The sequence below is a fragment of the Stenella coeruleoalba genome (assembly GCF_951394435.1).
Source record: "Stenella coeruleoalba genome assembly, chromosome: 14".
Lineage (NCBI taxonomy): Eukaryota > Metazoa > Chordata > Mammalia > Artiodactyla > Delphinidae > Stenella > Stenella coeruleoalba.
Genome location: NC_137160.1, coordinates 79,612,212 through 79,627,004, shown reverse-complemented (window position 1 = coordinate 79,627,004; position 14,793 = coordinate 79,612,212). Strand labels below are relative to the sequence as shown.

At 48.7% G+C, this 14,793-nt stretch overlaps 1 protein-coding gene across 4 annotated transcripts in view; it reads right to left on the bottom strand.

The window, feature by feature from the left end:
- Positions 1-14,793, bottom strand: part of CCDC60 (coiled-coil domain containing 60) — a 265,864-nt gene that overhangs the window by 229,346 nt on the left and 21,725 nt on the right. For all 4 annotated transcript variants that reach the window (XM_079941757.1, XM_079941756.1, XM_079941758.1 and 1 more), the window contains exon 3: positions 10,707-10,881. The gene's annotated coding sequence lies outside the window, so the exon portion shown is untranslated. The remainder of the gene's footprint in view (positions 1-10,706; positions 10,882-14,793) is intronic.

Here is a 14,793-nt window from a genome sequence, read left to right as displayed (position 1 = left end):
ATCTTTTCCGTAAGCCCGGCAGCGGTGAGGTTGTAAGGCTGGTGGAGATGCCAGTGGATGTCATTTTTATCAGCTCACTCCTGGACTTCATGGTCCTTGGTCGATGTTGACGTCCATGGGGGTCCTTATTTTGTGCACAGCTGCTCTAGACGGCCCCCCCCAGTAGTGGTCTTTCTGTGGTGCTTGATGACTCGGGTTGGCCTTTTGTAACGTCTCCCACCTGTTGTAACGCACTGTGGACGGCATGGAGCTGTGGTCCCATCCCGTTATACTGCTGCTCTGTGCCCTTCCACAGCCGGACCAGAAGCCCAAGGGTTCTCTTGTTATTTGGCCATTACCACGTTTTGGATAATGGGCCACTTCCAATTCACAAGCCTTTCCCCGAGTTAATATCCCTAAAGCCTGTGTCTCTCATGGTGTAGCGGTGGTGGGTCAGGGGTAAGCTTGGCTTCCCGGACCAGAAAATATGCAAGTATGTAATAGACGATCCAGGTCCTTGCGTCCTGTCAGTGTTCACCAGCCATCCCCAGGCAGTCAGGAGCCATGAGCGTGGGGCTGCTCCTTTTAAACTAGAAGGAGACTCCAAGGTGAACAGGATACCCTCAATATAATGGAAGAAAAAGACACTTCCCATGGTGGTCAGCTGCCACAAGGCTCCATGCACGTGCTAGCGGACGGCCACCTTGGGGTCGCCCTGCAACTTTCCATTCCCCATCCTTATTTCCTGACCTCTTGGGTGTTCACGGGGGTTTCCTTGGCCTCCTGGCTGGCCAACTATTGGACTGCACCCCGCAGGCCTGCAAGCCCAGCTTCGAGACCACAGATAGAGCCTGGAGACAGCGACAGAGACATCAATACTTAATGACAGGGGATCTTACGCATCCGAAACGAAGGGTCCAGGAACGACATCCCCTCCATGTACAGCAGACAGCAAGCAGGATGTGGGAACAACGTTTGCTAGGCGGGGGAGGAGGCTACCATTTACTTGGGGAATTGGCGTCAGGTTGGCTCGTCAGTTCCCAGGGAAACCAGCGGCTGGGGCAGGGGGCAAGCATGTAGGCAATTACTGACTAAGCCCTACAATGAAGAGGATTGGGTAGTCATGTGAGTGAAGCAGGGGCTGGTCAAGCAGGGGATGGCCGGGAAGCAAGAGGACGGCCGTCTTGAACAGCCTGGCCACCCAGAGGCCCACCCGCGCCAGGGAGGGCGATCTCCTGAAATGCAGTCTACTGATGCGAGGCGAATCTCATCCAGACATACCCTCACAGACACACCTGGAATGGCATCTGGCAAAATGTCTGGCCACCCAGTGGCCCAGTCAAGTTGACACGTAAAAGGAACCATCGCATGGAATAACTGTCCAAGGTTGTGTGACAGCGTCGGTGGCAGGGCTGGAGAACAAGTCGTCTCCAAAGCTCTTCTTTTTTTTTTTTTGGCCAAGCGGTGTGATACGTGGGATCTTAGTTCCCTGACCAGGGATTGAACCTGTGCCCCCCACATCGGGAGTGCAGAGTCTTAACCGCTGGTCTGCCAGGGAAGTCCCTCCAAAGCCCTTCTTACACAGCCATGTCGCTATCCCCATGGATAAGGCAACCACAGGGTGGTGACCCCCTGCCTGATCCATCTGGAGCTTCTGCATTTCTTGAGGACATACTAAATGCCAGGCTCAGGCTCTGTGCTTGGCATTTTACTTATATCCTCATGGCCTTGGACTGTCCTGGTCTCCAGATGCATGGATATTGGTTGAGTGAATCAATCCCATTTGCCAGAGAGGATCACTCGCTTATTATAGGGTTCAAACCTGGGACGGACTCCACGGCCACACCATCCTTCTTGAAAAGCCCTCTTCCAAACCCATGACTTTGCCCCTGCAGAGGCTGCGGGCTCAGCAGAACTTAACATCTCAGCTCCCCAGGGAGCATTATCCGCTGCCCGGAGCAGATTTCCCCAGAGGGTCTCAGTGCTGCCGAACAGGCAGGCGAACAGACCGGGTGAGGAGCCCTGGCACGTACCTTGCAGGTCAGCTGGCATCTGATCTAGACTCTTCTTCCCCAGTTTCTCCAGATGCACAGGGGTCTGCTGGGTCTGCGATGCCAAGCGGGAGTGCTGTTAAGGGGATCTGTATTCTTTTCTTTTCCTTTCTCTCTTTAACTTTCAGCAGCAGCTCCTCCCCCCTTCATGGCAGGTTCCAAGAGTCTCAGACAGGCGTCAATATTGACAGAAGAGGCCCCACAGCCCAGCAGGGGATGCGGTTTCAAAGGAGTAGCTGAGCAAGCTCATTAGGGTGGCTTCTGGGCACACTGTGGCAGCCCCAATTACTTGGTTCTGAGCAGCATGAATGTGGATCAGTGAGAGGAAGGGGGCTCATCTGGATTAGCTTGTTTTTAACACAGAGACCGTATAGAGGAGGACTTTAAGGACACTAGTTTTGCAGTCAGAGAGGCCTGGCTTCCAATCCCATCTCTGCTCTTTTTGCTTTGCCTCCCCTGTGACGCTGGGAAAGGACATTCGCTGCTCTGAATCTCAGTTTCCTTATCTGTAAAATGGGCATCGTGATAATCAGTACTTCAAGGTGCGCTGTTAGGATCACGTGACAATGCATTTAGCACAGGGCCTGGCCCACCACACGTGTTGCATAAATACAGCAGTTCCTGGTGTTCTGTTTAGAAATGGTCACATCCAGAGGAACTGGCCTTCTTCTGAAGAGCGGGGAAGCTTTTCCCAAAGTCTCCTGCAGATTTCCCCTCACGGCTCATTGGCCAGCACTGAACTCTGCTAACTCCTGACCGTATCTGAGGACATCTTTCCCAGCCTCCTAGTTTTACAGTTCATGAAACCGAGGCCCAGAGAAGGTGGCATAGCAAGTCAGTGGCAGAGTCAGACCTGGATCCTAATGCCTAACCCAAAGAGGTTTTCATCCCCCTATAACACTTCTCTATCAGTGCTAAGATTTCCAAGCCTTTTTACTCAATGTATTTGTCAACATCTGCAACCGATTTCCTGAGCACAGGCAGGCAGGAGCCCTGGGCAAAGCCTCTTTCCCCTTCTCCTCTCTTTATCTTCCAGTCCAGGTGAGCGGCTCAGTTAAGTCTTGTACTCTCCAGCCAGCTCAAGATCATCCTGTCTGTCATGCAGAGAAGAAAATGGGGACGAAGGAGAGAAGCCCAGAGCGGCATCTATTCAACTAGTCTGCACAAGGACCCCTAGCAAGAAAGCCAGGCTTGACGGAGGGGACACACGATGCGGGGTGCTACGGAGACTGGAGGGGAATGTGGTCCAGCTTCACCTTCCCCGGGCCTCCTGCTGGAAGGCACGTAGTCATGCGGAAAGCCCACTGCCGTCGCACCAGAAGCCTCCCCTCGTTAAAATTCTGGGCCATGGTGTCTTGTATTAAAGCCGATATTAAGCCATAAAATGTAATATGTTATGACACCATAAAATTCAGTGTAATTGCTATAGAACCATAAAATGTAATGTAACAGGCGCAGTGTCCATTACACTGCTTCACAGTCTAAAGCAGTTAGCTTCCACTCTGCTTGTAGACAAACAAACAATTCCTATTCATTGCTAACTCTGGAGGAAGGTATAGGAAAATCCACGCAGATGAGCATGAATTGTAACACAAATGCCAAGGGAGGATGCAGTGGGGCGCAGAGGCACCCTCCAGGCTTCGTAGGAAGACAGAACCGAAGTGCCAGTCTTGTTCAATAACATCTAGATCAGGGGGGCTTCCCTGGTGGCGCAGTGGTTAAGAATCCACCTGCCAATGCAGGGGACACGGGTTCGAGCCCTGGTCCGGGGAGATCTCACATGCCGCGGAGCAACTAAGCCTGTGCACCACAACTACTGAGCCTGCGCTCTAGAGCCCCCGAGTCACAGCTACAGAAGCCCGTGCGCCTAGAGCCGGTGTTCCACAACAAGAGAAGCCACTGCAATGAGAAGCCCGCGCACCGCAACGAAGAGTAGCCCCCGCTTGCCACAACTAGAGAAAGCCCGTGCGCAGCAGCGAAGACAAAAGGCAGCCCAAAATAAATAAATTAAATAAATAATAATAATATCTAGATCAGGGACCTGAAAAGCAGAGCCAAAGATGGGGATTCGGGCTAGATTTCTCCTGCAATCACGTGTGCCTAGGTCCTGCAGAAGGACCACAAAGCTGCAGCCAATCTGGGCCTGGGAGTTGGAGGAGGAAAAAGAGGAGATCTGGCCTGTCTGCTGCCCACGAGGTCCCAGCAAGGGGAACCACCAGATCCGTGACAGCAGGTGTGCGTTGCAGCCGGGCCTGAACTGACGTTGACGCTCTGAGCATAGACATGGCTGTTTGCTGCTTCATGCCCACTTTCCAGAGCGCACCCCAGCTCCTCTCGTGGCCCATTCGAACACAGAGCCCTACAGGGAAGGGAATCTGGGGCAAAGGTTTCCATTCAACTAAGATGACATGATGTAAGGTGATCATGGGAAGGGAAGGCAGAGGGAAACGGGAAGTGGCATCACAGGCGGTGAGCCTTACGGAAGGGAAAGTGGGGCGGCCTGCGGGCGCTCCCCCAGTAGGGACCAGTGTTGTCTAGGGGCTCAGGCAGAAGGAAGTGATGGATAAGGTGAGGAGCGAAGGAGAAGCAGTTAGCCAGGTGAGAAGGGTGTGGTGGAAGAAACTGGTGTATGGAGAAGAGAGAGGGGGGAGGAGGGAGGGAAAGCGGGGGAGAGAGAGAAGGAGAAGCAGAAGCAGAAGAAGGGGGAGGAGGAAGGGGAAGGGAGAAGGGAAGGAGAGAGAAGCAGGTTAAGAGAGAAAGGGACAGGGCTTCCCTGGTGGCGCAGTGGTTGAGAGTCCGCCTGCTGATGCAGGGGACATGGGTTCGTGCCCCGGTCCGGGAAGATCCCACATGCCGCGGAGCAGCTGGGCCCGTGAGCCATGGCCATTGGGCCTGCGCGTCCGGAGCCTGTGCTCCGCAACAGGAGAGGCCACAACAGTGAGAGGCCCGCGTACCGCAAAAAAAAAAAAAAAAAAAAAGAGAGAGAAAGGAACAAACAGTAAGAGACAGTGAAAGAAAGCTGCAAAGAAGGTATCAGAGAGAGGGAGAGAGACTGGAGAGAATTAGGAGTATAATAAGAGCATGTGTTTAGAATGTGGAATGGAAGAATGGTGTGAGGTGGGCTGGAGAAATAATCAGGGACCAATAACATATAAATACACACAAACAGAGAGGGAGAGAGAGATCCACACACCTCCGTAGATAATCTACACTGTAAGCACCCGGTCAACACATAACAGGCATCCACACCCGTTCCTACAGACACATGCACACAAACACATACAATTCCCCAACGAATACTGTCCATCCCCTCACACCCCAGGAGGCAACAGGGGTTAATTCTGGTCACATCCTGGGCAGGGACGTTCTCCAAGATCCCGTGTGTGGTGTTTCCCCCATTGGCTGAGCTGGTGGGTGGTGCGGACGCTCAGCAGACCACGGCCATCCTGCGGTCAGTAGCTCTAGTCAGGGGAAAAGATGGTCCTTTCTGACAGGACATCAAAGCCTGGAAGCGTGGGCTTGGCTTCCAGGGGCTTTAAGAGGAGGCCTTGCTTCTGATGCATTTTTCAACTCGCTTCACAGTGTTATTAATGAATAAAACAGACCAGAAAATCGGGAGGAAATGAGGCAGCATAAAGTCCCCGCTGTGAATTCTGATCAGGCACCCAGAGAATCAGTGAGCAGGAGGGACACAGAGCTGGAGCCAGGGAAGCGTGGCTGGGAGAGCTGGCGCTGGAAAGCCACACAGAACAGGATGGACAACCAGGGACCACGCTGCATGACTCAGTGTCTGCCTGCGAGAAAGAGCCACGTGGATGCAGACCTAGGGGTGCCTGTTGTATAAATATTTGCGTCCAAGTAAATGGGAGAGGGGATCTAAAACCCCAGAAGCAAATGCTAAGGTTTTCTCAGGCTAGAGGGAGATATATTTTCTCCTGCACCACCGTGCCCCCTGCGATCTCCTCACTGAGGGTATTTTTTTAGGGAAGGGAGAAGCACCAACAAATTTACTATGAGACAAATGAAAGGACCACCATGGTTTCAACATTTCTGCTAAGTCTTAGTGTTAAGATGGAGGCCTGGGCTAGATGTGTCTTCCTTTGGTGAGGATGTACCACCAAGAATTTTGAATGACGCCGAGGAAGGTCCAGGAGCTTGTCTGCGTTAAAGATTGAGAAAAGATTCATTTGCTTAAGAAAATAAAATCAAAGTTTGCAGGTATTCTCTGGTATTGGGGAAGTTGGCACAAAGTATGTAGATCAGGGGGCGTGAGAATACATAAACAGAAAAGGTATCAGGCAAGGGACCTAAGGGGAAAGCCAATCTGTGAACAGTTCCCTGCAAGGTCTTAGTTAAGGAGCTTTAAGGATGGAGATGGTGAGTATTATATTTTAGGTTGTTTCCTATTCCACACTGCGTTGTAATTCACTCCTGATAGCCCTAAATCTTCCGTGTATCAGTTGAGGTAAAGGTTAAGCTGCTGTAACAAAGAACCCCAAAATGCAGTGGATTAAAGAAGACAGAAGTTTATTTCTTATTTGTGAAGGAGTCCTGACGGTGTGTGGTCTGGAATACGCCAGACTTTGCTCACATCCTCATTCGGGGACCCAGGTTCTTTCCCCGGCTTTGTCTTTGTCTGCATGGTTAGGCTGCATGCAAGCACATCTCTATGCTTTTGTATACAAGGGAAGGGAGAAAAAGAACGCCGTGCACAATTTTCTTTTAAGCAAATGTGGCATTAGGGCTTCCCTGGTGGCGCAGTGGTTAAGAATCTGCCTGCCAATGCAGAGGACACAGGTTCGAGCCCTGGTCCGGGAAGATCCCACATGCTGGGGAGCAACTAAGCCCGTGCGCCACAGCTACTGAGCCTGTGCTCTAGAGCCTGCGAGCCACAACTACTGAGCCTGTGAGCCTAGAGCCTGTGTTTTGCAAGAAGAGAAGCCACAGCAATGAGAAGCCCACGCACCGCAAGGAAGAGTAGCCCCCGCTCACTGCAACTAGAGAAAGCCCCACGTGCAACAGCGAAGACACAACACAGCCAAAAAACAAAACAAAACAAAACAAAAAAACCCGTGGCACTAGTAAACCCATTGCTTCTGCTCACATTCCATTGGTTAATTCCATCTTGCCCCAGGGGAGGCTGGGAAATGTAGTCCCCAGCTAAGCAGCCATGTGCTCAGCTATTACTATGGAAGAAGGGGAGGATGGAAATTGTAAGAAAACTGGCCGTTATCTGCTGCAGTCTTGAACCTGGGCTAAGCCACCATAGTTTCTTACTGGATTATTGTAATAGTCTCCCAACTGCACCCTTGGTCCCTTCATTCTATTGTTTTTTTCCCCCTCCATAGATTTCTTAACCTATTAAACACATTTTTTGACTACTATGCTCAGCCAGCTTTGAATTTGTATTATCACACAAAAAATTGTATCTTAGTTTTTGACTTTCAGTCTGTTCTGAAAGCAACATCGGGAAGTGCTGCAAAAAGTTATTCACTGCTCAAAATGCTCCAGGGGCCTCCCCTACGCTCTGAGTAAAAGCCAGAGTCTTTGGAACTGTTTACCAAGCCCTGTATGATTTCCAATCCCCAACCACTTCCGACCTCACCTCCTCTCACAGCCCCCCTTGCTTACTACCTCCAGCTACACTAGTCTCTGTCCTCCTCTAACATGCCAGGCGCGCTCTCACTTCAGGGCCTTTGCACTTGCCGAATCCTCTGCCTGAACCACTCTTTCGCAAGACATACACGTGGCTCATCCTGCTACTTTCTCATCCAGGCCTTCCCTGACTCCACCCCGTTTAAAATAGCAATTTTACCTCCTGATACACATGAATGATGTGTGTGTGTGTGTGTGTGTGTGTGTGTGTGTGTGTGTGTGTATACATGTGTAAGTGTATGGTTTTTTATTGTCCTTTTCACCCACTGGAAGTGTAAGCTCCAGGGATGGGGATTTCACATGTGTGGGTGTTCATATGTATGTGACACACATGCATATCTGCAAAAGCTGTTAACCTCCTTCCTACTAATGACAGACTGTCCTGGGCCCAGGCAGGGAGGTGACAGTGAATGAAAGAGCCCCCAGTCTCTAGCCTCCTGGAGCTTATCTTTTGGTGGAGGAAGACAGACAACATACTGCAGGAACAAATATTAAATATGATCATTTCTGAAGGTGATAATTGTTATGGAAAATAACCTGGGGTGAGTTGTTGATGAGTGATGGGGGAGGAGGGAAACTTCTCTAGCTAAAATCATCAGGAAAGGTCTTTCTGAGGAGGTGACATTTGAGTTGAGACCTGAGTGATACGAAGGAGCCAGCTGGGGCTTCCCTGCTGGTCCAGCGGTTGGGTTAAGACTCTGCACTTCCACTGCAGGGGGCCCGGGTTCGATCCCTGGTCGGGGAGCTAATCTTCTACTGCCGCGAGGTGTGGCCAAAAAAAAAAAAAAGAAAAGAAAAGGAACCAGCTGTGCAAAGTGCTGGGAACAGTATTTCAGGCAGAGGAAACAGCAGGTGCGAAGTCCATGAATGGGACTGGTGTATTCAATGGAAAGAAAAGCAGGACGTTTGAGCAACGGAAGCACCAGGGATCATAGCAGAGATGAGGGTGGGAGGGAGGCGGCCAGTAGCCAGTAGCCAACCAGTGCTGGCTACTGAGCGCTCGCAATATGGCAATTCCCAATTGAGACGTGTCATAATGGCAAACCACACACCAGATTTCAGAGCTCTCGTATTCAAAAAAGAATGTAAACTGTTCATTTTCATATTAATTATACGTTGAAATGGTAATCTTTTTGATATTAGGTTAAATAAATTATTGAAGCTAATAACACTTGATTTTTTAATTTTTTAATGCACCGTATACATACCCAGCTTGCATTATAGTTCTATCGGGCAGTAACAGAGACTTGCAAGCCTTGTGAGAAGTTTGAATATTATTCTAAGTGCAGCAGAAAGCCATAGGGGCGTTTTAAATAGAGAAGCAACACGACTGGATCTGTTTAAAAGGATCACTCTGGCTATCGGGTTCCCGAGGAGCAGACTCTGAGACAGAGCAATGTGTAGGGAATTGATTAGGGAGTGTTCCTGGGATCCACACTTGGGGGAGGGAAGGGAAGGAAGCAGGATGGGTAGGAGGGGGAAGATGAGCTGGGCTGCATCCCACCAAAGGGCTCAGCTGACCCCACGGGGAGCTCTGAACGAGGGACAGGGCTTCAGAGTTATTCCAGACTGGGCCACGAGGCTGGGTCTTCATCCTCTTATAATGCCCAGTCTCTATAGCAGCTGTCCCGGAAAGGGACGAGGTAGCTCTCACTGAAGCTCAGCCCTCCGTGCTCGAAGTGGGAGCTGGTCCGTGCAGCACAGCACCCACTGCTGGGATCATTCTGTGGGTCAGGGGAGTCGGGAGTCGGAGTGTAAGCAGAGAGACAAGCTGGAAAGATCTGGCAAGGGATGACTCTCCAGGTGGGGGGACCCTAGTGACCAAAGCTGCAGAGGTGGGACGGCACAAGGGGTCGTCAGAGACTACGAAGAGCTAGGCTTCCTTTCAGGGAGCAGTGAGAGAGGAATGCAAATGAAAGTCTGGGGAAGTTTTGCTGTATGTTGGAGACCAGATGCCCCACCCAGGGAATGGAAACTTCCTGGTTCCCTCCCACTTTAGGATGGGCTCCTTAAGGTCCAAAGGAGAAACCAACCAAACAAAAGCATCCTTGGCAACCGGGTGCCTCCCAGCCAGTCCCCGGCTTTCTGACAATCTTGTCACAATATTGATGGAGTGATTAAATTTCGTGCTGAAGAGACTCGAGTCCTAAATAATGTTCCAAATAGACAGCAACTGTCTGAGATGCTGCCTGCACCTGCCCTGTGTTTCATTAGGGCCCCCAGAGGCGAAACAGAGCCAAGGAAGTGGGAAAAGGTCAGGATCTGAGCGCTCTGCATCCTGCAAGAGGGGCCACTGGGGTCCAGCAGAAAGGGCATTGGACTGGAGCTCCAAAAGCCAAACTTCCGGCCAGGATCAGCAACTCACTGTGTGACTTTGGGCAAGACATTTCCTTCTTTGGGCCCCAGTCACCTAATTTGCAAACCAGTAGGGAAGGGGGAACATTCACTGGTCCCTAATGGCTCTTGAATATTCATAACAGCTTTTTAAATGGAGGGCTTATGATGGGCTAAGCACTTTACATAGATTATCTTATTTACTCCTCACAAGAATCCCATGAGGTGAGCACTGTTATGATATTTTACAAAGGAGGAAACTGAAGCTCAGAGAGGTTAAGTAACTTGTTCCAGGTGACACAACTAAGCATTGGGTCGGAATTTGAAGGTCAGCCATGGAACTTACCATCTCAATCACTCCGTTTTAGGTTTCTTACCAATGCTCTTAAGGGTCTCGACTATTTTTAACCTTACAGTTTAGGGGAAGATTATTTATTCAGGGTCACTTACCATTAGCTCTGCATTTTGAAATGTCAGTTCGATGGCCAGCTTGCTCTCTCCACCCCTGGGCTGTCTTGCCCTTGGGCTGGAATCATTTGTGGGACTCTGTCGAATTGACTTTGATTGGTACAGTCTCAAGAGGGCCAGGGTTTGGGGCAGACATGGCGGGACATGGGACATTATCCTGATTAGACTTTGCAGGTGCTTTATTGACAAATGTTATCCTGGCGAAAAACCAAAGCTCACCTGCCTCTGGCTCCTCTCGGCCTCCACTCTGATTCTCTGCAGCTGAAGTCCGTGGGAGACAGCCAGGCCCTGGGCTCAGAGGCTGTAGCCAAGGGGAGCTCCATCTCCTGTTCCCTCTCTGCACAGCCAGGTACAGCGGGCGGCCGGCCAGGCATCCGTCAGCACCTGCCAGTTGCTGTGGGAATAAAGGGAATAAAACAAATATAAGAAGCAGGTGGTTCCCTGTGAACCTGGGCAGAGTTCCAGTGTTGGTCAGGATGCAGGGGGAAGGGCACTCATGCTTTCTGGGGTTTGACCACTTGTATTGAAACTCTGAAAAATGGGCATGCCCTCTCTGACCCCAGCTCAGAGTGCCCTGGCATGCCAGTCTGTCCCCCAAATACCAGTACTCATGCCCCTCCTAACCCAATGGGGTGCCTTGGAGGGACCCTAGGGTCAGAGATGGCTACATAATTTGCAGGTTGCAGTGCAAATAAAAATGCAGGGATCCTTGTCTGCTATTTGTGGAGTCCAGTTCAAGATAAAAATTCTGTTAAAGATGCTGAAATAGAAAGCTTTTTCCTTTTAAAAAAAAATGGGCATGCCCTTGTTGAGAAAGGGCTCACTGCATATATAAATGTATTTGCATGGAAATGAGACTGCAAGTCTAACCACTGAATGGTGGTTGTTTTTGCATGGTGGGGTTTCAAGGATATATGTTTTTAAATTAATAGATAATTTGGGAGCAGTTTTAGATTTACTGAAAAACTGAGTGGAAAGTACAGAGTTCCCATAAGCCTCTAAGTGTGTGGTACTGTGTGATGCAGCAATAATAACTAAGACATGATTGAAACAGGCATCCTGGCTCCACACCCCATTCATGTCTCCTCACCTTGCTGCCTCTCTATTTCCCAGCTATGTGGCCTTGGGCTAGTTTCCTGGTCGCCCAAAGTCTCAGTTTCTGCATCTATAACATGGAAATCACGATAATTCCTAATTCATAAGGTTGAATGAGTGAGGAGGTCAGAGGAAGCTCTTAGCACAGTGCCTGCATCTTGGTAAGATCTGGTGGCCATTCAAGAAAATTATCTTGCTAATGAATGTCAGAGCATCTGGAAGCGCACATAGGTGTCAAAAAAAAAAACAAAACAAAAAGCAATCATACACGTGGCTGGTCTCAAACAAATGGGGAGTCTGAAGACTGAGGCAAAAATGACATTTTTCCCCTTGAATTCCTTTCAGTCCCTCTAGAATTCCACTCAGATGTGGTCCAGTGGGGTGTGGTCTTTTCTCCCCAGTTTTTCTCCATCTTCTCTCCCTGCGTTCACATTCCCTTGCCTCTTTCTTCTCCTTTCCTTCCATGTCCCAGCTCTATCCTGGATCAGCACAAAAAGTGACAATCTCAAAATTCAAAATTGCCCTTGAAAATCCCTTAGGAGGTGTTATATTGGAGAACTACACATTGTCTTTTTAAAAATTAATTAATTAATTTTTGGCTGTGTTGGGTCTTCATTGCTGCGAGCGGGCTTTCTCTAGTTGTGGCGAGCAGGGGCTACTCTTTGTTGCACACTGCACGGGCTTCTCATTGCAGTGGCTTCTCCTGTTGCGGAGCACGGGCTCTAGGCCCGAGGCCTCAGTAGTGGTGACTTGCGGGCTCTAGAGCGCAGGCTCAGTCGTTGTGGCATGTGGGCTTAGTTGCTCCACGGCATGTGGGATCTTCCCAGACCAGGGCTTGAACCCGTGTCCCCTGCATTGGCAGGCGGATTCTTAACCACTGTGCCACGAGGGAAGTCCCCTACACATTGTCTTTCACTAAGTTTTCCTCCAAAATTGGAGTAGAAGGCTGTTTCTTCGGTTTCTTTTTAGGTTTCATGTTGATCTTGATCAATATCTGTATCTATATCTATCTATCGATATATATGTACCTATGTATCTTTAAATTCTAGAACCACCCTCAGTGTGGCAAAGCTGTCCTCAACCCTGAGAAGAAAAGTAGGAAATGACCCCCACAGGGAATTCATGAGGTCCACGCTTCCCATCTCATGCCTGTCCTGGGGCACATACTCACTGAATGGAATCAGGGAGCATAACTACGAGCGCACTTGTGCTAATACTTCTCTTTCTTTAATCTTAACTTTTTGAGGCTCCCACCACTCCTACTGCATCCATTCTAAGATGCACGCTTTTTCTGATTTTAACATCCCTGAGACCAAGATGCATTTTACAGTTTGCTATTGGCCAACCAGCAGGTGTGATGTAGTTTTACCCCAAGCAAACTTGGTCGTAGCTCTTCAGATTGTTGTTACTTCAACTGCGTGGCGTACACTGCCGAGCCTCCACATGTCGATTTCATTCTCCACTTAACACGTCTTCAGAGAGATGATGCCATGATACGAGCTGGCGTGGAATGGAAAGTTTCTGTGTGCACAGGAAGACCCCCAAGCAGAGCAATGGGCTGGAGATTTGGTAATTGTGAAGCAAATTCCTGTCTTTGAGGGAATGATTCCACTTTCATATCTTCTTGCAAAGTAGCAACCAAATCTTGATGGAACCCCCAAAAGGGAAGAAACCACAGTAGATGACGCTATACTGCATTTTGTCACTGAGATACGTGCAAAAGGGTTCCTTGTCATATACCAAGCCAGGCAACAGAGGTACGAGAAATTGCCAACTCCCTCGAAAGAGATGAAGGGAATTTCAAACAAAGGATGGTGTGACCAGTTAAGGTGTTTAAAAAGACTATGAGGGCACTGGGTAGTAACTTAATTGGAAGAGCTTTTTAAAATTTATTTCTTAATTTTACATAAAATAATGATGTACCTTAAACTCGATGATGTTTTACATTTAATAAAAGCCAGTTGAATTCAAGGTAGTTAAATATATGGGGTGTGATGCGAATTTAATGATCAATGAACTCTCCCAGTACAACACTGACGTGTTATTATATTTTTAAAACCTCTGACTACTCCCCCTGTCTTTCCAAAGATCTCTCCCAACAAGGGGTAAGGAAAGGGAGAAAAGAAATGCCTTCATTTTGATAGTGAAATATATATGCATGTATTTTAGGAACATGTAACAATACCAGTAAGACAATGCTTACCCATTAATTCAGAAATACTGGTTCTAGGAATTTACCCTCAGAAGAGTGACTGAGTACAAATATTTAGTTACCAGGATGCTTATCTCAGCTTTGTTTATAAGAGTGAAAGATTAGAAACGATTTAGATGAGCATCAATAGGACGGTGCTTAAATAAATGATAATACATCCAGATAATGGAATACTAGAACAAGCGGACATCAAAAGCAGAGTCAATGTTTATCAGCATGGAAGGATACTCATATGATAACAAAGAGGATACAAGCCAAGCTTGAGAGCCCTTCTGTAAAATAATAATAATAATAATAATAAATGTCTATATATTTAACATGAATGTTGAAGGGAAAGAAACAAATGAAATGTAAAAGCAGTTATCTCCTTTTCTGAATAGAGGAAATGTGGATGATTTTTATTTTCTTCTGACTTTTCTGATTCTCCTTTCATAAAATATCTTTATGTAGTTAAAAAATAATAAGAGAGGGACTTCCCTGGTGGCGCAGTGGTTAAGAATCCGCCTGCCAGTGCAGGGGACACGGGTTCGAGACCTGGTCCAGGAAGATCCCACATGCCACAGAGCAACTAAGTCCATGAGCCACAACTACTGAGCCTGCGCTCTAGAGCCCGCGAGCCACAACTACTGAGCCCATGAGCCACAGCTACTGAAGCCCGCGCACCTAGAGCCCGTGCCCTGCAACGAGAGAAGCCACCACGGTGAGAAGCCCACGCAGCACAATGAAGAGTAGCCACTGCTCGCTGCAACTAAAGAAAGCCTGTGTGCAGCAATGAAGACCCAAAGCAGCCAAAAATAAATAAATAATAAAATTTAAAAAATAATAAGAGGGGAAAAAAAGGAATTGATGTAGCTCCTGTGAGAAAAATGAGGAAAAGCCGCCCGCTTAGGTTTCCTCTCTGGTGTTTCTGTAGATGTCCACAGGCTTCTGCTCCAGGAATGACTTTTTCTCAGTAGGGGTGTGAATCATAGAATTCAGAGCAGGGAGGTAGTTACAATT